At 40.7% G+C, this 22,205-nt stretch overlaps 1 protein-coding gene across 2 annotated transcripts in view; it reads left to right on the top strand.

The window, feature by feature from the left end:
- The window catches only part of Atf3 (Activating transcription factor 3), a 38,957-nt gene continuing 16,752 nt past the window's right edge, over nucleotides 1-22,205 (top strand). For both annotated transcript variants that reach the window (XM_076800186.1, XM_076800187.1), the window contains exon 1: nucleotides 1-91. The gene's annotated coding sequence lies outside the window, so the exon portion shown is untranslated. The remainder of the gene's footprint in view (nucleotides 92-22,205) is intronic.

Here is a 22,205-nt window from a genome sequence, read left to right on the forward strand (position 1 = left end):
ATCCACAGTCGTGCGCCGGCAGCCGACGGGGAAGGACGGTGTGAGCCGTATCCGGGAGAGACACGCTGTGTTGTTGTTCGCACTGGAAAAGGTAGGATCACGCAACGAAAACAACCGTCCGGTGCCTCTTCTCTGCGCACGTGATAAAACTCCTTTTGTAGGTCGGCAACTACTACCGCGGCTGTTCTCGTGATGTAGGGTGTTGTTTCTCTGTGTCTCGTGGCGGTTCGGTTCGGCTCGATTCGTTTCGTTTCGGGATTCCCGCGGCGAATTGTCAGCCTAGTGACATTTCTTCCTTAGATCGATTTTCGTAGATGTGGTGACCTCGGCCGTGCCCCCGTCAGGACTAAAATTCGCAACGAGGCGGACCGTTTTTTCACGGCCGCTTCGTTTTCTATCGAGGAATTTACGTTCGGTGAGCTGGATTTTATGTGACTCGAACTATACAGATCTGTGCAGTAACTAAAATGTCCAGGAGTTTGTATTCGTCCGTGTGGCCTAGTAACATTACTGGTAGTCAACATCCAAGTTTGCACGGACGATAGAGTTTGTAGAGTTCCGTCGTCTGAAATACGCATGGGTTTCAGAGTTGTTGTTGAGCTGGCGATCTTCGAGCGAAGATTAATTAATTCTCCGGGACTGGAAAGTCAATGTTAGTCTGCCTGTATCCATGATTTTATGTAGACATTTCAGACAAATTTTTAATTAGAAATAGACGGGGGATTTTATGCGTTTACATTAGTAGTCCAGAACTTGAAACGTTAATTTAAGAATATTGTCAACTTGTTCGAATGACTAGCAGTCGAAATCGATTTTTATGTCATTTCTTTTTGTCGCAATCAATGCACAAGAGATTTATTTTGATCCGCAGTCGGGTCATAAATACCGGTACGTATCGGTAAACATCTGTACCGGTGTTAAAAGAGTATAGCAGTTCGTGGAACAAACGTAACCGCATAAACCAGTGCAGGAATTACGCTCTCTTTTGTTCAGGTTAATTTCTTAGTAATTTATTCGCCGACATTGAATATTGATCACTTGTGTATACCGCTTTCTTCAAAACTTGTTGCTTCTCATAACGATATTGTTTATCCAGTAGTGTAAGTGACCTAATTACTGTGGGGGTGCCAATTGCTATGCTTATATTAATTATACCCATTTGTAAAGCCTAACGTATATTTAAAAAACGGATATTAAATTTTCTTTATTAAAATCTCTTTTTTAATATTAATTACGCTTTAAAAATAAGTATGATTAATGTAGGCGCAGTAATTTGGTCCGTTACCCTAGTATCGACAGGTTCCGTTGATTTTCATAATTAATTTTCGCTGGTTGCAATTCGAAAGTGGTGTTTTAATGATCGAAAGTTAATGGGACGCCACGAGCGCAGGTGTCAAAGTAATTGTCAGGCAATTTTCTAACGTTGAACACCGCGAAGATCGAGTTCGCAACAATTCAAGGTCGCGGCGTCCACCGAGCGAAGCTTTATTACGAACATGTTGCATTATTACGGCAAGAGTCGAGAGAAGAATATGTTAAATGCGACGTTTACTCCGCGACGTGGATACGTTATCGTCGCCTCTCCATTTTTACCTATTTCTCTTTCTTTCTTTCTTCCTCCTCCAGTTTTGCCTCGATTTTTCGTTTACCCGGAGTTTCTCATTAACACACGGCTGATGATTATTCGACGCGCTGACCGAAAGGTAACAACCGGCGACCGTTTCTTCGAGTACGATCGAGAGCAGATCGTTCCGAGCTGATATCGCGGTGAAACATGTGTTTCCATGAAAAAAGTTGATCGTAATGGTGACTATCGGTTCACGCGATACCGCACGCGATACCGCACGCCGAAAGCGCCGGGGAATATTTGTGTTTATGGTCGTCGCGGCTAGGGAAATTGGAAGTTTCCCTTTCGCTGTGCTGGACACGTAGCTGGCTTCAGTTGAAGTGAAATGTGGACTGCCGCTCATCAGGCGAAACAAACATTGTCTGCATCGGTTCCATAAAACAATAAGTGTAGAAAAATCTTTCCTTGATAAGCTGAAAATTATACACAGCGATATTCCCAAATTCTTTTAATCTTTGCAGTATATTGAATTACACCAGCTTTGTCTAGTCAAACGTATGGCAAATAATTTTATAGAATACTTTGATAGTATTGCAAGATTTATTTTATCTCACAGTTTAATTATTTCCCCCTACGAAAGATATTATTCCAACAATTCCAATACGTGTATACGTGTATTTTCAATATCTAAGGAAAACCATAAGGTGTCACTTAAAAAACCAATGACCTTGAGCATAGTTTAAGAAATTACCTTCAGAAAAGATTCTTTCCACTGTTACATGCATCTTTTGTTTCATGAGAAATTTGTGTATAGAACAGCAAACGAGGTAAATAATTATATAATTCCATTTATCTGAGACACACCCTGTATATGAAATATATTTACAAATCAAATAAGTAAGAAAGTAAGTAGTTATTCGAAATTAACCGGTGTAATACAATCTAGGAAATAATCTCTGAAGACATATTTTTATTTTAAATACTGTTTCACTTAGCACTGTTTACAAACTAATCTTGGGCACTTCTGAGATTACGTTATTATCTTATTTTATAATTCCGTCCATGCCCGGGTTTAATTGTTTGGAATATTCTTTCGAGTAACGTGCTATTTTATTTTAGAATTGTTCGAGATAATTATGTGAAATAGTATTTTAAAATTTAAATAGATACTGCTTTACCCAGCACTGGTTGGAACAGGTCGAAAACTCCGAACCAAGTTTTCCGTCGGATATCCCAGGCTATTTTTGATTGGTGGAAACACTTTTCGGACCTTGATCGAGACCCACTCACCGAATTTCACGAAAAAAAAGTCACTCGAGACCGTCAGTACGTGCATCGGGCATTTGTCAACAACTGATGACACCTGAGGATGCACTCGTAATAATGTACGATTAGTGTCACGGAGAACATCCGAGGTGTAGTAGGGAACCTTAAATATAGCAAAACAGAACATTGGCAACATTGTCACGATTCTAGCGAGGACTATATAGCATCCTCACACGGTACCAATGCTCTTCATTGCACAATGCCTCGGTTTAACTCAACATTTGAATCGGACTCGAGCTCGCTTTCGTTTCGACTCCTCTGGCTTATTATTAATTCCTTTTCTGTTCGAAACAATTTTTTGCACGTTCACTGTACATTTTACTCTTCCATAAAATGTACACAAACAATTTTTCCATATGGATGTCTTCTTTTTCTTCTTCATCCGAAAGCCGGTCCCCAGCCGTCGCTTTATATCGAAAAAAAAAAACGGTAATGAAATGTCGGCGTGGGTCAGATATGACCCCGGCACAGGCCCAGAAGGCCTGATGGATTTAATCAGCTAAAAGTAACGCGTTGATATTCCCGAATTTTTTCCTCAAAATTTCATCGCTTTATATCGAAAGAAAACGGTAATGAAATGTCGGCGTGGGTCAGAAAGGACCCCGTCACAGGCCTAGAAGGCCTGACGGTTTTAATTGACTGGAAGTAACGCGTTGATATTTCCGAATTTTTTCTCAAAATTTTGTCGCCTTATATGGAAAACAAACGGTAATGAAATGTCGGCGTGGGTCAGAAAGGACCCCGGCACAGGCCTAGAAGGCCTGATGGATTTAATCAGCTAAAAGTAGCGCGTTGATATTTCCGAATTTCTTTTTCTCAAAATTTCATCGCCTTATATCGAAAGAAAACGGTAGTGAAATGTCGGCGTGGGTCAGAAATGACCCCGGCACAGGCCCCGAAGGCCTGATGGATTTAATTAGCTAAAAGTAACGCGTTGTATTTCCGAATTTTTTCTCTCAAAATTTGATCGCAATATATCGAAAGAAAACGGTAATGAAATGTCGGCGTGGGTCAGACATGACCCCGGCAGAGGCCCAGAATGCTCGACGGATTCAGCTGAAAGTAACGCGTTGATGTTTCCGATTTTTTTCTTCAAAATTTTGTCTTCGACAAAGTTGCTAACTAATTCGTACGTTTGCCCGTCGATGAGTTGCAAAGTATAATTAGCGCCGCCGTAGGACTAATATCGTGCTCGATAGCAACGTATATGCAGTTCCCATGAATGCAAACGGCGTTGTTGAATATTTTAAGCCGGCACAAGGAAAATGATTTTCTCGGTAATATCTTTCTCGCGTCTACGCGAACGAAAGTATAATGTTTACATTGGCATGTAAAGTGGAGTTAAGTAGGATCACGAATAACCGTAATCATAAAACCGCATATTACGGCGGTTTAAACGCGGTGTGCGTTTATTATGAACGACTCTGTGTTTACTGGAAATGCGTGCCCGTACGCGGGCATGTTTGCATGGTGGAAACAAATTTGTCGGCATACATTGTTCGACGATACATCATTTCTCCTCAGATTATCAAACAAAATACGAAACAATCCGATACAAGTCAGAACATCGCTGCGGATTTTATGCATTTCTGTAACATTGAAACGATATTTATAGAATCACAAAATACTGCTCTATTATTTTCTCCTTATTGAAACTATTAACAAATGGGATAAATGTCTACGTAGCTCCCATTTCTTGTAATTAATTCTGACAATTTTTATTTTGCATATGTTCAGCTTATTGGAATTATTAAAAAATAGGATAATTGTGTACGGAGCTCCCATTTCTTGTAATTAATTCTGACAATTTTTATTTTGCATATGTTCAGCTTATTTAAATTATTCAGATATGGGATAATTGTCTATGTAGCTCCCACTTCTTGTAATTAATTCTGACAATTTTTATTTTGCATATTTTCAGCTCATTGGAATTATTAAAAAATGTGGTAATTGTGTACGTAGCTCCCATTTCTCGTAATTAATTCTGACAATTTTTATTTTGCATATTTGCAGCTTATTGGAATTATTAAAAAATGGGGTAATTATCTATGTAAATACCTCCCCTTGCACTTAATGCAGGCAATTTTTATTTTGCATAAAATATATCGAATCTTGAAAATAATAATTTTCTAAGTACTTATCTTACAATTGACGCCCCTAACAAATATAAAACATAGACGCAGTTGATTAAATGTAATGGTCGCGAATTAATTTGTGCACTGGATACATAATGTTGACGGTATGGAGTCTTTCGTTAATTAGGATCACGCAGCATCTAAGACGATGAGCTCCACAATGAATCTGTAAACCGAGCGGCGTGGGTCTCCTCCGGAGATTTAAAATGTTTACTTTCGTTTGTAAACTTCCTCCACTTACATAACAATAATCTTATCTTTGCCATTCGCTATGCAAACCAGAGCTGATCCAGCCGAGGTGCAACAGGCTGGACGGCGATAATTAGTTGCATAGTCGGCGCGCCGTTTCATAGATCAGAATTTTTCGAGCATATATCGAGGCCACGTTTTCCTTCCAATTCGCGCTTCGATGCAATTTGCAATTTTTTTCTTTGCCGCTTCCAAGGTCCCATCGACGCAACTTCCACAAGAACACTGTTGCTTTCGAGGAAAAATATTTTAATCAATTTGAATTAATCAAAAATTAATAATTTTCTGTCTAAAATAAGACCAAACACGACATGAATATACTAGAATCTTAAAAAAATTAAGCGTTTGATTTACGCAAAACGCTTACACAGCAATCGCAGTCTGTAAAAGCGAAGCAAAAATGTATCGTTAATAATTTTTATATGTTAAAAAACAGTCGACATCCTGAAACTCTTTTAATGTTTCTACTTTGAATTACACCTACTCAGTTTTGTCATAATTGTTTAGTCATCGTTAGACTGCGGACGCTTAAAACACACTGAATTCCATCGACATTTATATTCTAGGATTTTTTTGAAAATTTGCATCAGTCAGAAATCGGGAGTTCCCAAAGTTTCGCCTAGATGGGCCGAATTTGAAATTCAAAAATATTTATCGTGCCGAAAAAAATGAGATAAAAAGGTGAGACATAAGGGAAAGATTTATACTAATTTATCCTAACGTTTCGTTACTTTTTAACTGTTCTTTGACACATTTGAAAAATATAATTCCCAGGCTGCACTTTGGGAATTTGTGTCCTTGGTAGTTTCAAATTAATTTTTTCGTGGAATTGATTAAAGAAAAAAGACAAATATTTTACAGAAAATCGGGGAGCGATGATTGACGGCAATTTGCGTGCGCGAACATTGAATTTAAGGCGCGGAGGGAGGAAGAGGTGTCCGATGAAAGCGAGACACAAAGATGGAGGCGAAAGGTGTATTTCCTCTAGTTGCAATATTTGGCGACCTTCGGAGTTATGGAAATGTGCACGCTATCTGACACACGTGTGCAGATCCTGTACACTGTACGGGCGAGTTTCGACGCTGTCGACGATCTAAGAATTAAATGTCAGTAAGGTCATGGTCGCGAAGGAGCAAAGGAATCTCCCTGCCGCGAATTCAGTCTGCGTCGACGTGAACTAATGGCAGCCATTACGGTAATGTACGCGGATGCCTTCGGAAATATATTAATCCCTTCATCGGTTTACTCTTTCGATCAGAAACGATTCGGCTGCGATCCAACTCCGAATCAATTTTGAATTTTAAAAAATTCATTCAATGTTACTAATAATTAGGGTAGGGGTACAATTACTGTAGAGCCAATTTCTGGGGGTACCAACTACTATGTCTGTATTAATTACACTTATTTTTAGAGCCTACTGAATATTAAAAAAGAGATATATAACATTACCTGATTTTAATGGAAAAATATCTCTTTTCAAATATTCATTATGCTTTAAAAATAACGATAATTAACGCAGTAATTGGTACCCCCATAAAAGAATATAGAATGTGAATATTCGTCCAGATTCCTTTTTACGTGGGCCATTTTAATTTCTACTTGAAAGATTGATAGGCAGAAATTCTTTATTATTTTATTTGTACAATGCGGTTAAAATAGAAGATTATTTGAAAATCATTGAAAATAAAACTGTGGTGTTGTTTGTGGAATACAAAAATAATAAAGCATTTGAAATAGTTATTTAAATTTTTTAATAGTTAGTTATTTCAAGTGAAATTTGCCGAAGCCTGTGTGGCACTGTTTCCCACAAAAACTGGAAAGTGTTGTTCGAACGTTTTTTGTCGAGCAATGCTAACTAAAGAGCGGGTCCTAATTAAATTTACCGCGGCCAAGGGAAAACCCTGTCGCATATAAAAGCTCCCGCGGGTGATTTATTGTCGAGGGGCGCTCATGCTCGCCCATGCTCGCCGTTTCGCTCGTTCGCACGTCCGTGCGGCTCGCCTTCTTCCACACAACTGATTACAAAGTCGAGAGATGATATAACTGGATTTGCAAGTTGTCACGGTGAAAGAGTGAGAGGTGGCTGGAAAAAAGAGGGCTGGTGGGGGAGTCCATTATTGTTCAAGGGCGGCAATGTGCCGATTCAATTTAAAATGCAAATAATGTAACGCAGAGAAATGGCGAATAGGATTCGGTTCGCCTCGGCGGAATAGCACGATTCGAAAAAGAATATAGCAACCTCCAACACTCCCTCTTTTGCAAAAGAGACCTCAAAGAAATTATTTCGTCAAAAATCGGACCATTTTTACAGCTAAATAATTGACGATACTTGAGCACGTTCACAGCTTTAATCGTTCATTCTTTTTTAACACTAGGTTTACGGAGCACGAAGAGCGACTATTTTACATTACTTTATAAAAATAACGAGAATGTGCTTCCCAAATTTTTTGCCATTTTTTTAAATAACGTATAATTAAAGAAATAAATTTGTTGAATAATTCCTCATGCATGTATCTTTAGAATCTTAATAATTGTAAATTAAAAATATTAGAACCCGTTATTCTGACGGGTCCCGTAAACCTAGTGTTAAATACAGGGTGTCTCACGTTAGTACGAGTCTGAGAATATTTTCTTCATTTTTTTAAGCATTCGTAAAACTACACCTTTCGTTTGAAGCCACACAGTGGTCATTCAAATGATTCTTACAGTCGTTTGTTTATCGGTGAAACACTCGCATAACACTTATATGTAAATGGTACTCGCTAGCGTCCATTTGTAATTTTCTGTTAAAGAATGATGGATCGCTCGCGCCAACTAACTTTTTTCTGAATAATAACGATCTTCTGATGCTGATGTACAATTAGAATATACACTACACTCCCGTGTAACCGGACCAAAAGATTGTTTAAAAAAGACTGCTCGCATCTCTTGCCGTAGCAGATGTAGTCTTTTTAAACAATTTGTACATTCATTTATTTCGCCGACAAATACGTACACTCCCAAATTTTTTTTTACACGGTAGACTCATGTTCTTCAAAATTTTATCAATATTCCTTATTATAATATTGATTTTCAACAGTAATATTCCTTATTATAATATTGATTTTCAACAGTAATATTCCTTATTGTAATATTTATTCCCAATATTAATATTCCTTGCAATATTTATTCTCAATATTAATATTTCTTGTTGTGATATTAGTTCACAGTATTAGTATTTTTTATCATAATATTTATTCCCAATATTAATATTCCTTGTTGTAATATTAGTTCACAATATTAGTATTTTTTATCATAATATTTATTCCCAATATTGTTTTGTTATTATTACTATGAAAACACCTCTGATCCTCTGTGCCCTCATCGACACACTTACACTTATATCATATTTACTTATTATTTATATTATTCCCAATATTAATATTCCTTATTATAATATTAATTCACAATATTAGTATTCCTTATTATAATATTAATTCCGAATATTAATATTCCTTACTATAATATTAATTCACAATATTAGTATTCCTTATTATAATATTTATTCCCAATATTAATATTCCTTACTATAATATTAATTCACAATATTAGTATTCCTTATTATAATATTTATTCCCAATATTAATATTCCTTATTATAATATTAATCCCAATATTAATATTTCTTCTTAATTCCGAATATTAATATTCCTTATTGTAATACTAATTCCTAATATTAATATTCCTTATTATAATACTAATTCCCAATATTAATATTGCTTAGAAAAACCGTGTAAAAGCCTAACGAAAACGTAAACTAATAAAATCGTACAGCAACAAACTTGACCAGGACTATTCATTTTCGGCCGAAATATGTTCAAGGCAAATTTTTTCCTCAAGAATTGTTACAAATCGAAACCATTGTTCGAAAGAGTGATCGCAGTCGAAGAACAGTTTCGCGCGCGCGTGGCTCGCATTTCCACGAACGATCGTCCGGCGTCTTCGTTTTCGAGCCGAAACGATTACCCACTTAACCAGTTAAAAGATCGAAAACGCGTCGGTCGCGATCTATCGACGCGTGGATCGCTTGTCCGTCCCCCCCAACTCCCCCCCGCCCCGAAGTCTCGCGTTTCGCACGCGATTTGCGAATCTCCGCGGGGACACGCGTGCTTCTCGGATGTCGGGCCGTGTCGGGTGTCCCGCCTCGATCTGTGTTTGGTCGGAGACCCAAATCGCAGAGAAATTTCGCGGAACCATCGAGTAAATCCGCGGGACGAGCCAACACACGAAAGTTTCGGATCGTCGCGCCGCGCCGCGCCGTGCCGGGCACGTGCGCGATCGACGCGTCGAAATTCTACGCGTTGCGTAACCAACACGTTGCCAGGGATCCGCGCGAGCATGAATTCTCGATACTCGGTACGTATCGACTGACCCCGAGAAACCATAAACAGGGGTAAGATGCGTTTCAACCACACTCGCACTGCCCACCAAGGCTCTGCTGGACATGGAGTCAGAAAATATTACACAACTCCATTTTGCAATTTTATGAACCAAAACAAAAAAAAATATGAAAATAACGCTAAAATGTTGCCTGACGTTCCCTAAAAAAATCTCTTTTTTTTACAGTATCCTCACATGCGGAAACAAATATTTTACCAATATTAGCAATATTTTATAGAATATTAGATGTTCTACCACTATATTTTATTTTTTATTTTTTTTTTTTGAAACCTTAGCACTCGAATGGCGTCTGTAAGGCGCCACTGAAAGTTGCTTAAATTTGTTTGTATTTAATAAATTACTGAACTAATTTACTTCAGTATTGTACGAGTAAATTGCACCATTCTCATATGTATAACATGAAAACATATATATAGAAGGGAAATATTCCAGGTCGGAAGAGATGTTTCGTTTTGGAGTTAGAATAGCTTTGAGTGCAAAGGGTTAATATTCACTCACGGGGTTGCCCTTAATTTTCCCGTCCACGTGGAACAGCACCTAAATCAGGGGTTCCGAAAGTCTCGGCTAAATCAGCCAAATTATAAATTCCTATTTTCTATTTCAAAAAAAGAAATAGAGGTAAAAAGCTCGACGTAACATATAACATAATTTATACCAATTTGATAAATCGTTTTGTAGTTACGACAATAATTACATTTCACTGCAAACTGCGATAACTAACACCTTTCAAAAATTCGCAGGACCGTGGAAGCCCCTGATCTAAATCGTCTCGAAACCGGCAACATCCGACAGAATCTCGCAAAACGTTGGAAGCCCGAAGTGTCGGGGACATGGTCGATCGTATAAGCTCCGTTAAAACTGTCGCCGCGGTTGCCGAACACTTATCGTCGAGAGGAACCATAACCGAGGGCGAAGTAGGTTTCCCCGAAAATGAAGACGCGATTATCGCCGGTTTTACGATTACGGGCCGACTCGGATCCGCAAATTCTTGTACCCCCCTCCCTCCCCCCATCGTTGCAAACACCGAGGCAACTAATAATTCCCTGAACCAGCCTGAAATTATTATTAGAGATATCAGAACTATGCCAACGGTATACGCGATCTGCTCGCTGTTGCGATGGCAATTTAAAGAAGCGCTCTGTACACACGGTTCTACGGCCGGTCCGCGGCTCGCGGTGGACAACTTCGACTTCCCTTTGATCTTCTAAAGTGACACAGATTTGTTGCTGCCTGCCCGCGATAAATTACGAGCACAATATTGTGCATCGTTCGCCGTAGCTGATTCCCGCATAGAATTTATGCCTTTTAACGAACGAATCGTTTCTACGTCCTCGTCGAACTCTCGGCGATCCACGAGATCATCCTCTCTGTCTCGAATTTCAAGGTCGTTGCAAGGTCAGTCTCGCGACCACTTCGAGCAACTCGTGCGTTATCGCCGAAACAAAATTTTTAGGGGGCTGTGTTGTAATTTGAGTTTGCTTTTTTCTCGAGACGCGAGGGCCACCTTCAGCTTTTGGAAGGTGATTAATTGATATTTCTAAACTTATGTAATTTTCTGAACATCGAAGGATCAAGAAACGCTGGGAGAAAGAATCGCGTTGATTGCTTTTTAATTTATCTTTCGATAGGTGACGAAAGATATTTTGTTGACATCAGGCGCGCTCGTTGCGAAGAGCACGATCGAAAAAAAAAAAAAAAAAAATAAAAATCGAAGGTGATGCGGCAGACACTCGATCATCCAACGGACGTGTTTAATGAAGTTTGCGGAATGCAGCGACGGTGACACACAGAGAGAAACTCTCGCGAGGAATCGTTGTGACGCGAGAGACACCGAGCGAAAGGAATTTTTCTGTTCGCCGGTGATTCGAGGAATCTGTCGATCTTTCTACGCGCAGTTTCGAAGATCCTGGACAAAGCGGTCGGAGCAGCGTTGCACAAATAAAGACATGCTCTCTGTATCGTCTTCCCGAAAGCATCTCCGGGCTTCGAAGTCTCGTTTGTCTCGGGGCGTCGCGGCTCTTTGGAAATTTCGTATTCGAAAGTTACCATTCTGCTCGCCTACGTCTCGTTTCTCGGGACACGAATTTGCGCCCGTATGCCGGGAACGATTCCCCAAGAAGGGAGAACACCATGCGGGTTCGGGAGACATCAATCTCCATTAATTGTTCTTTCCTAACTGCTTCTTCGAAAGACTGTCGCCGGGGCAGTCTAGAAACCGCCTGCTCGAGGATACTTGGCTGTTCCGGCGATTTGCGTCGTCTAAACGGAGGAGTACTGTCCCGATATACGCGAAAGATCTGTGCGCGATATTCTATTGCATCCCTCTGTTGTTGCAGGGTTTGCGGAAGCTCCATATATTGGTCAAACTATACTGATTCAGTGACAATATTTTTTCGCGTTTGGATATATCTTTACGGAACTGTCACCATCATATTCGTGACATTTTTTCGATTAAAACGAGCCCCAACACGATGCTATTCGTGCAATTTGATCAAACTATACTAATTCAGTGACAATATTTTTTTACATTTGGATATTTCGTTACGAATCTGTCACCGTCATATTCGTGACATTTTTCCGATTAAAACGAGCCCAAACACGATGCAATTCGGAGCTTATTTGCTTGTTCAATCCACGACAGAATGGAACCTCGATTATCCGAACTGATTATGCGGTTTTACTGCATCGTGGATTAAACGGGTAAATATGAACCAAATTGCGTCGTGTTTGGACTCGTTTTAATCAGAAAAATGTCACGAATGTGCTAGTATATGTTTCGTAAAGTAATAGTCAGAAATGAAAAATTTGTATCATTGTTTATCCATTTGTCGACGCTAGTAGTAGGAAATCCAGGGAGAACGTTTGTACACGGATTGTGCGACATTCCAGGGGCGCAGTTTCAGCATGTATTGAGGCAGTACTGTATTCCCCTTCCTCGAAGATTGTTCCTCGAAGAATATTCGGAGTGGGCGGAATTCCAGGTCATAGTTTAATTCTCGGTTGCATCGGGCCTCGGGAACGCGAGGACTCCGAGCGGCGATCGACTTTGTGATAATGCCTAATTGCCAGGAAAGTTACTGTCGATGTCGGTGCATAGAGAAGCGGTGAAACGTTCTATAAACACCGATTCAGTGGTTCGCGGAATAAAGATTGATAACCGTTAGGAACTGTTAGGAACACCGAGGCCTTTTGTCCTCCGATAACGGAGCCATCGACGTCGAAGCTTTCGCACGAAATTCTGGCATGCCAGAAACTTTTGAAACAAATCGAAGTAAAAATTGTCTCCATTGTAGGACATATAGCAGCCAGAATTTTTTTATTTTTTCTTTAACCCTTGGAGTTGACGCCGTCCCACTCGTGCTAGTGATATTAGAAATAATTGTTTCTAGATTTGGATGGAATTCAAAAATTTTTGTTTAAATATTAAATTTAATTTTGTAGGTCCATTTAAGGTTCAACGAATTCAAGAAGTTGAAAATTACATATACCGATTTTTTGCCTCCAAGGCCTTGGGAGTAGTGTCAAGTGTCCGTTGCCATAATATACGATCGCTGTCCCCGCTTTTGTAAATACATTTGCGAGTAGAATCGCTTATGACGTTTCTCATCGTTCTTCATTCTATTTTTCTCTGCAGTTCCTGACCTACAGCACACTATCGCGCAGCAAAATCTTGCCAAATTGATCTGCACACAACCTTGGCACCCGTTCCACGGGAAAACTCAGAAAATTCCCAACCCTTCCACCCACACCGTTCGCCTAAAGCTGCGTCCACACCGACCGCAACATCTTTTCGTCGCCTCTTGTACCCTTCTTCTTCTTCTTTTATTCAGCAAAGTCGACGACTGTTCCAAGATACATACGACACAAATTAAAAGCAGATCGTTGCTCCAGTGTGGACGCAGCTTAACGCCTCGACGTCCACCGAGGACCTCGATCGATCCGAATCGGCCTTTATTCCTCGCTGAAACGAAATGGTAGTCGACAATGCTAGAAAGAGGAGGTCCTGAGGGTTTCCTACGCTTGTTCTTCCCGCACTATGTTTGGCGTTCGTAACGAAATTTATGCTTCCTGTCTGCTGGTAACGCGACCACACGCTCCTCGACGCCGGCGGCCATGTAATTTACATACGGTGCCGGTTTGTGTGCGTTTTGTCTATGACTGTCGCGCAGGAAAGAGGAAATCGACGAAACGAGCCTGCGTCCCACAGCCACGCACTGTGCGTGCACGCACACTCTCGTAAATATATACCACAATACCGCTCGCTCAAATTCCCGCAAAGTTCGGGATCCGGAAGCCGAATTCTAGCATTCCGGGGAGTCGACTCGAGCTCGACATACCTACAGAACGGATACATGGCGATCAACAGCGAAATAAAGGTGCAATCAAATTTCCAATTAGGTAATTTTTCCCCTTATATTTTCGAACGCTTTATCAGCGGATTGCTGGGATTTTCCTGATTAGAACGAGTCCAAACACGACGTGGATCGGTCCACTTTTACGGACTTTGTACGTAGCAATCTTCCTGCATCGTTAATCATGTTATTTATACCGAGTGTGTAAAACTAGTCCGATCTACGCCGTGTTTGTACTAGTTTTAATCAGGAAAATCTCGACAATCCTCTGCCGCTATCTTTGGAGAGGTGAGACGAAAATTAGCGAATTTGATATTTCGTTGCGAGCTTATTTTTTACGATCAGGGCAGCTCTTCGACCTATAGACATTCTCCCTCACATAGAAAAATTCTGAAAAAAATCGAACAGATGTCGAACACCCTGCTACACATACCAGAATTAATTCGGATTTTTCAATTGAAAATCGCGGTTGTAAAAAATCAAAAACCTCCACAAAAATTAGAAAAATTCAGATTTCGCGTTGAAGTTCAGGGGCGACGTCGTTTATATTTTCACGGTATCAGTGTGTAGGTGCAAGTATCGTTCCAGAATTTCTTCAGATTTTTTGGCGATGTGCGCGGTGGTGAAAAAAAAATAAAATAAAAACCGCTTTCATCGACGTTTTCCTCGAATCCTCCGGTGACCCACTTCGGGAAACTGAATCGCGTTTCTTTCAAATCTGTTCTTCTTTTTTCTCGCACAATGGGTTTGCGTTGAACACTCTAGAATCGTTCTCCGCGAACGCCCACGCGTTTTAGAGTCGATTTCCCAAGGTTCCGAGCGATGTTCACGAGAACGGCTCGCCGCGAAACAAGTCCAGACGAGAGTGACTCGTTCCCGTCACGCTCCGTGGCACCGGTAAAGTAATTTGCCGTAATTAAAGTCTCATAATTGGGACGGATAGCGCCATAATATCCTCTCGCTCCCCCGGCTCATTGTTTCGGCATCGATCTCTCCGCTCCACCGCCGTGGCTTTTCAATAGACTCCTTTTAATCTTGATCGTATCCTCTCTGGCTCTCCTCGCTTCGATTACTAACTTAATCACGTTGCAAATAGATCCTTTGTGACATTGAGTAATGAAGCCGTGGTCGAGATGCTGCTGCGCTTCGACTCTTCGCCAATCCGACCTTCTTTCCGACATGGTTTTTACAAATAGTTTTCGTTCATGTCTCCCAAAATTTATTTTTTCAATTTCAACCACTCATTATCAATTATTATTTGTGTTAAGCTTTGCACAAAAATGTGTTCCAATTCCCATTTTAAATTCAGAAATATCCTTTGCTTCAGGTGGACGTAGTGTACAGTGTTTACTCGATATATGTCCACAACACTGGTCTACCCAGGGACATATATCGGGTAGAAGATACTATTCATCGATACACCGATCGTAGAAAAAGCGTTCCTCACGGAGTATACCCCGCGGCAGTGGGGATAGTTCTAGGACTTTTATATGCTAGACACTTGCGACATATATCGAGAAAAGACTGTACCACAGAATTGTGAGCTAAAGAATTTGGAATCTCTCGTTTTGACTGGTTCCAAGTTGCTCTAGCGTTGACAAAGTTTTCGGAATTTTTGAATGCCACATATTTTGTTTGTCATTTTTATTACACAAGAACATCGGCTTTCTCTGTGTAAGAGCTTACCGCAGTTTTTACCAGAAAGTAGTATTGTTTAGTTAATTGTAACGCGGTGAATGGTGAAACTAGTATGTCAGACGTAGGGTTAGAAACGAAATGACGTTCAACGTGAGGAAGAAATGACTGATTTTAGAAAGCGATGGCAGAGTTTGACGAGCACGTGTACCGAGGCGTTGACTCCACGAACTCTTTTCTCTCGCGTCGACCTCTCACCTTCGCCGCTTTAAAGCGTTGCGCTTAAAGCGAAATCTCTCTCTCTCTCTCTCTCTCTCTCTCTCTCTCTCTCTCTCTCTCTTTCTTTCTCTTTCTCTTTCTCTGGCCGGCGCGTATTGTTTTCCAGCAGGTTCGTGCTTTATCGTCGTTCCCCCTCGTGCAGTTTTTTTACGACGTCCTTGCCTCGCATTTCTGTCCTCGTGTTACCCCGCCGACGCACTATGGCGGCGAGCTTGGACAAAAATCGTAAAGCTCGGTATCGATCCGATGATATGGTTGAATTATAAAAAACATCCGAATGGGACCCAACTACTGTGGGGGTACCAATTACTGTGCCTATATTAAGCAAACTTATTTTTAAAGCGTTATGAATATTTAAAAAATTGACAGTGATTGAAATGGAAAGATTGGATTTGTATTTTTCAAGTTTAAATTCTACACATTGTTAGTGGTGGCATTCTTCCGATTGAAACGAGTCCAAACATCGCATAGTTCGAAATAATTATATAATATATTTAAACAATTTTTATGACAAAAATTGGTAACCCGTGTATTATGTACGAAATTCCTGTACAAAATTATTGTACGGAAACCATACAAAATCGAAGTGATTTAGTCATATCGGTAGGACAATATTAGCAACAAATCTTGCTTGTTTTTAATCAATTTTTGCGTGAAACTTTTACTAGTAGATGCGCGATAACAATCTTTCTGGTTTTGCAATTTAATCTACCCATTTTTGTCATAAATGCACGAAACCTTGTTTATTGACATGAACAGGGAAAATTAATATCGACGCACAAAGTTGGTGTGATTATTATAAACCAACCGGTGCAGCGAAACAGTTGGGGCAAGACTGTGCGAAAATATTTGTATTTTTGTGTCAAACACTGTTTTATCCAACACCGGTTCTCCGCGAGGACTGTTAACATACGGTCGCCGAGCGTGTTTATAAAAATCCAGCCATAAATCCGCGAAATTGCCTTCGAACGACGCCCCAGAAACTTATCGTGACCTTCGCCGTTGCCGTGGGATCGAGTTTTAGCTGCTTTTTATCTCCAGAAAAATCGAAGAGAGACCGGCCAGGATCAATATATATACATACCAGTTATGGTTGCTATGAAATCGCCAAAGGGGTGCGTCGTCCAAGGGTTAATCTGTGGTTCTAAATGAAAATTTGTATGCCTTCAATCTTCAGCATGAGCTTACCTCGTATTATAAATAGATTGAGGATCTTTATGCAAAATAAAAACTGTCCAAGTGAAACACAAAATAACAATATCAGAACCTTCTGAAGAAGAAACGAATGTTCGCGATGCACAAAATTTTCATTTTGCACAGTCTAATAATTTTAATAAGTCAACGGTCGCACAGCAATATTCTTAAAGTCTTGTAATGTTGTCACGTCCTAGCACGCATTCATTTCTGTCTTAAATTCGCAGGATCCGCAGTCTAATTTTAAACAAAGGCGTTAACAACAACAGAAACTGGATTCTGAAATGTCGGAAAAGCGAGAGCCACCAACCCCCAGAATTAGACATACGAAAAACAGTTAGCGCCACGGCAGAACAATAACGTTAAAGCTCTCAAAATCTCGTGTCTTGTCTATCAGCGGAACAATCGTTCTATTCAGAATCCGGAGAATCCCGGTGTACGCAACAATGGATAGCAACCTGTCCAACAACAATGTGTCCCAGAGTCTCCTGTTGATCCTCGAACCAAACAGCTCGTTGTCAGTTTCCGGTTTGGAACAGGCGCGGTGTGTTGGTCCGGTTTCGTTCTTTCTGTCGAAATTCCAGTCCTCTTAGGCGAAGCTTGTTGCTTCGGGGACGCGGCTCGTAAAATGGCGGTCGACGGTGTTTCGTAGGAGTTTTGATGGGATTTCGATAGACGATGGCGGCCAGGGAGGGGGGAGAGACCTGTTTCTCTGTTGGCGATCGGACGCGTACGTTGCAGAAACGACAGCCGTAGGAATTAGGCCGCCCACGCTTATGTCGACGACCGTACCGAAAAAGCACGATAAAAGCTTTCTGGCCAGATGGGCACCGGTTGCGCAAGCTTCTCCTCTTCCTCCACCTCCTTCGTGCACAACTCTCCTTCTCCTCGTCGTTCTCCTTCTTCTGTACCCGTCGCGTCGTCCTTCCTCCTCGTCTCTTCAATCGGCCATCTTCCGTTAACCGGCGATTTCTCGTATTCTACTGTCACTCGAACTGTCACGCGCGACACGTATTCTGACAACTCGTCATACTCAGCAAAAACGGGTCCATTTTGTTCTATTCGACGCCATGGTTCGCCCAACGTCACGGATCACATAGACGTACGCTTCGACACGTTATCCACACGGCGATTATTCGATACTGGGTCAGTGTAAAAGTAATTGGTTCGTTATTGTTAGATCTTTAGGCGAAATACAAATCAATCGAAAAAATTGCAGATCAAGGTTTAAAGGGCAGGCTCCGATATTCAAATCCACGGTAGATTCATCTCCCCAAAAAATTTTTCAAAGTTTCTGCAGCGGTTTCAATATGCATCCCTGTCGGAGCAACACATCTCAGCAGATACATTTCATTCGAAGCTTAATAACTCGGTGAACAAAAATCGTAGATCAAGTTTCAAGGGGTTGTTGTAAAGGGGAGGCTTCAATCTTCAAATCCACGGTAGATTTATCTCCGCAAAAAATTTTTCGAAGTTTGTACAGTAGTTTCAATATGCATCGTTTCCAGAGCAACACATCTCAGCGGTTACATTTCATTCGAAGCTTAATAACTCGGTGAAAAAAAATCGTAGATCAAGTTTCAAGGGGTCGTTGTGAAGGGGAGATTCTAACCTTCAAATCCACGGTAGATTCATCTCCCCAAAAAATTTTCCAAAATTTTTACAGTGGTTTCAATATGCATCACTGCCGGAACAACACATCTCAGCAGTTACATTTTATTCGAAGCTTAATAACTCGGTGAACAAAAATCGTAGATTAATTTTTAAGAGGTGGTTGTAAAGGGGAGGCTTCAATCTTCAAATCCACGGTAGATTCATCTCCCAAAAAAATTTTTCAAAGTTTCTACAGTGGTTTCAATATGCATCCCTGCCGGAGCAACACATCTCAGCAGTTACATTTCATTCGAAGCTTAATAACTCGGTGAAAAAAAATCGTAGATCAAGTTTCAAGGGGTCGTTGTAAAGGGGAAGCTTCAATCTTGCAATCTGTGGAAGATTCATTCTCGGAAAAAATTTTTAAAAAATTTTCTCAACCATGTAAAAATATCTTATAATGAATAATGATGTGTAAACACTCCCAGTAGGAAACAATAGAATGTATTTCTAAGGTTCGCAGTGGTCGTCGTTCGTTTATCGCAGCTCTCCAATATAGCCTGACGCGCCTCTGTTGCTGTCTGAAAGCCGGTCGAACTCGCGTTTCGTATCGAAGCGAACCGAGGCGAACGCCAGCGAGCACACGGTGTCAAGCGCGAGTCATAAATACACCAGCAACGATATATATCGAAGGTGCCTGTGCCCCCCTTTTCCGAAAAGCATCGAGACGCTCCGAAAATCTGAGCCACGCGATCGTCTTTCGGCCACGCAAGATTAATCTTTCCGCGATCCTTACAGTCTTTCTCCTTGGAGAACGCGAGGCTTGCTCGCGAGTGATGGGCTCGAGATCTATAGAGTTGTTGCATATTCGACCGTGGATCAAACAAGCAAACGTGCACCGAACTGTGTAATGTATGCTCTCGTTTTGATAAAGAAAAATGCCATAAATATATATAGAAGTTCCATAAAAAGATTACAGAATAAAATGGAGGACAAATCGCTTGAAAAACAGAGCCACCAAACTGCAACTCTGTATAAGCCGAATTTTCGTTATGAAAACATTTATGCAACTCGAAAAAGGCAAAATAAAATTCCCTAGATACAAATTAATGAACTCGAAGTTGGGACAAAAATTGCATTTCTTTATTATTGAATTTTTGAAATTGTTTTGTTACATTTTTCCCACAAATACAATTAAATTAAAAAGTATTGGTAAAATATCAGTGACTTGAAAGTTACACGGGCACATAGAGGGTTCAGATGAATCCAAGTGTGTTTCTACAGGATGTTTTTTTTATCGGAAATTTGATGTTTCAATTATTTTTGGAGCCCGAAGGTCACCGCAAATTGTGGCCGTAGCCTAAAGAGAAGGTTTAGAATGAAAATTGAGTCCAGTTCGAGGAACATTCGCTTCAGGGTGTCCACTCGAAGGGCTATAAACATAAACACTTTTGTCGCGCGATCCCCGACGAGAAGGAAAGGCGGCAGAAAAATTCCCGGGCCGTTTCGCCGCGTGTAAAATTACCTTGAGAACGTCAACAGACCTCCGAAAGGCCAACAAGGGCCCCCTCTGTTCGGTCTGGAACGTCGCCGGCTATGTTTCTATGTGGCGATAACGTCGATAAAGTTTCCGGCGGGGATTCCGCAGCCGTTCGTAGACGTATCCGAGCCCTCGAGCGGTCGCGACACAATATGTCTTCGAACAGAACGGTCCCTACGGATCGGAAGTGCGATTATTATTAGGCGGCCACTCTACGAATAGATTCGTTGCACCTTGACGCAAAATAAACTGTGCGGTGTTTATAATTTTCGAAGCCCTCTCCCCACCCTCGCGCTAGATTCTTCGGCAGTCGATCGATCCGGGCGGCTCCAAGATCCTTGAAGAACGAGAAATTATCGATACGCTGTTATTTCAAATTTTCTGCCAATCTTTAACCCCGCCGCGGCGGTGCCTGGGTCTACTTTGACCCAGAGTGTCGAGATACACTCAACTACCTATTTTCAAAGAGTTCTTGCTATGAACGCTCACCACCGATATTCAACCTGTTGTAATTTCGTAAAAAACAATCGCAGAGCAGTAAACTTGGACTCGTTTTGAAGCTTGGAGACTCTACTGTCGCGCGCCGGTATTTATTGTCCTCTAAGATATTTTTACAATGGTGTAGCAGTTCAGAAACCGAGAGCACATTTTTCCGCAGAAATGCTACAAATTGAAATCTCTGTGGAAACATTAGAAAATTTTTCTTGTGAACAAATCTTCCACTGATTTAAAGATTGAAGTCTCCCCTTTACAACGACCCCTTAAAAATTGATCTACGATCTTTTTTCACCGAGTTATTGAACTTCGAATGAAATGTAACTGCTGAGATGTGTTGCTCCGGAAGCGATGCACATTGAAACCACTGTAGAAACTTTGAAAAATTTTTTGGGGAGATGAATCTACCGTGGATTTGAAGGTTAGAATCTCCCCTTTACAACGACCCCTTGAAACTTGATCTACGATCTTTTTTCACCGTTTTATGGAACAAAAACGAGGACCAAGTTCGGTGGTGTGAAGCCCTCATGAGCACAGTCGCCAGATCAAGACTTGTTCCCCCACTCTAATTTCCCCTTCTACCGCGCCTCCGCCACGGTCCGGTCACGTGACGCTGTTTGGCTATTGTTTTGCACAAGACAATTTTTATTTTGCATAAAGATCCGTAGTCTACTAAAAATAAAATATCGATGATTTTAGATGGGTTGGGAAGAGTGGATGAGAGCTTGAAGCTGTTGGCAACGACCGATGATTTTTCGGATTCGCTCTAGGTGAAGTTTTTAGACGGTGAACGCGGAATTTCTGCGACGGATTTAAATCGTTGATAAGCCCTGTCTATTCTCGTGCACGATTTGTCTTTTTCACGGTCGTTGCTCATATATTGTACGCGTAAATCTGGATTATATGTCGCAAAATAAACAAATTTCAACACTTTCCTGCTCCCAAGACTTTGTGATCCTCTGAGTTAATCGTTTCGCTTCGTCTTGATCAACTTTGTGTCGTGTTCCTGTCTTTTCGAACTCTCCCGCTTCAAGATTTAGAGAAGTAGTGATGGGTTCGAGCGTATTTGTTTACGTTGCAACTTATGCTCGAATCGTGCACGGACTTTTGCAATCATTAGTTCCATTTAATAATTACAATTTTGTTAATCAGTAGATTTCATGCATTCGTAGTAAAAATAAGTCGGTCGAATGCGAAACAGCAAAGGCATTTAAAGTATTCGAAGATGCCATTGCACTATTTTTAACTCGTATATCATGCAATTAATCTAGACAATTTTTATTTTGTCGCCAACATTTTTCATTGTTTTTCAGAGATGTTCCAATCAGTATCAGCCGGTAGCAATTGCACTCGTGGAGTGTACTAAATGGTACAAATTGAAACGTCTCTGAAAACATTGTG

This window comes from Halictus rubicundus, chromosome 14 (genome assembly GCF_050948215.1).
Source record: "Halictus rubicundus isolate RS-2024b chromosome 14, iyHalRubi1_principal, whole genome shotgun sequence".
In the NCBI taxonomy this organism is placed as follows: Eukaryota; Metazoa; Arthropoda; class Insecta; order Hymenoptera; family Halictidae; genus Halictus; species Halictus rubicundus.